The 1,300-nt window shown below is 36.4% G+C and overlaps 1 long non-coding RNA gene across 1 annotated transcript; it reads right to left on the bottom strand.

Moving 5' to 3' along the window:
* Positions 1-837, bottom strand: LOC107580441 (uncharacterized). The gene is made up of 3 exons (XR_001608640.1): positions 761-837; positions 424-514; positions 1-35 (listed from the first exon to the last, which is right to left on the bottom strand). It is a non-coding gene; the product is annotated as an uncharacterized lncRNA (long non-coding RNA).
* Between the last annotated feature and the right edge of the window lie 463 nt (positions 838-1,300).

The raw sequence follows: 1,300 nt of genomic DNA, 5'->3' as shown, positions 1-1,300 counted from the left end.
TTTACTTTCAATCTATGAGAATACTGATGCTCAACCTGCGCATATAGTGATCAACAATGGCAAGGGTTTAGAGCGTCAAGAGCAGTAAAATGTGTATGTATGTATAAAGGAAGCTCATTTAACTACTGAAGTAGGAAATAGACATTAGGTGATTCCCAAATAGAATTATATATGAACAGTAAATGTGTCTCTAATTTCATAAATTCAGCAGCTGTCTGTATGCAAATGAATCCAAACACTGCAAAGAGCAGCAGTTTTACAGTTGAACAACATCAAGGAATAAATTAATTGCTCTTAAAAATTAAAACAGATCTTTCAAAACCTCTAATTACCATGTCAAAATTAGTGATTGATTTACCTTAACTTAATGAAACAGGCTCTACTTCAAGAGATCTCTCTCTGACTTAGTGAAACTTAACTTACTATGATGTACTGATAGGGGTCTATGGAGGACATTCTGACAGCAATGGGGAGGTCAGGAAGGCACTTTATTTCAAGACAGTCCGGGAAACATCTGTAAAATTTGACAATAAAAAAAAAGGTAGAAAAAAACATACTGTCTACGCACAAGCGGTTGAAACATGATACCGCCTTTCCGAATGACATGCTGCGTTTAACGCTCTGAGACCCAAAAGGTCGCTCTCAGTTCACAAGTATGATAGAAACTTTTTTAAAGAAGGATTTTGTTGCGCGAGTCATAAACGCGTAGACACTAAAGGTTTTACGACTTTACAGAGAAATGAAACATGCAAGAACTTACCATAGTTGGTGGTACAGTGATGTTGGTCCCTCTCCGACGTGAAAGTTACTTCAGGAAGCCAAGAGGAATGCGCATTACTGGATGGACTAAAGATGAGATTCGAACGAATCGTTCATTTGAGACTGTCCATTGCAATGATTCAATCGAACCGACTCGCACAAGGTTTGTAAATCTTATTGAATATAGTTTATAAGTAAAAACCCTAAACGTATATGAAGTGGATAAAAGGTTGGACCTATAGACATCGAAACTTTTCACACTATTTTTTTGTAACTACTGAGAAAGTGTATCTGCCAAAACTGCAGGGTTTTAATTTGACTAACTGCACCAAACTGGACCACCAAAACGTACGCTAAATACAACTAATACATAAACGTAATCGAAAACATCAGTGATATAATATCAGTAGTGAATAAAATATCCAACGAACCACAAACAAGAAAGCGTCAAATCGATGAATCAACTGAAAGTTGAATGAGTTTCCTGAACCAGTTCATTCAAACGAATCATTCAAACGAATCGATTCTCTAAAATCAGTCG

The sequence above is a fragment of the Sinocyclocheilus grahami genome, unplaced genomic scaffold, assembly GCF_001515645.1.
Source record: "Sinocyclocheilus grahami isolate Dianchi unplaced genomic scaffold, SAMN03320097.WGS_v1.1 scaffold33551.1, whole genome shotgun sequence".
Classification (NCBI taxonomy): Eukaryota; Metazoa; Chordata; class Actinopteri; order Cypriniformes; family Cyprinidae; genus Sinocyclocheilus; species Sinocyclocheilus grahami.
The sequence above is the reverse complement of the archived record's forward strand: the minus strand, read 5'-3'. Positions and strand labels throughout refer to the sequence as shown.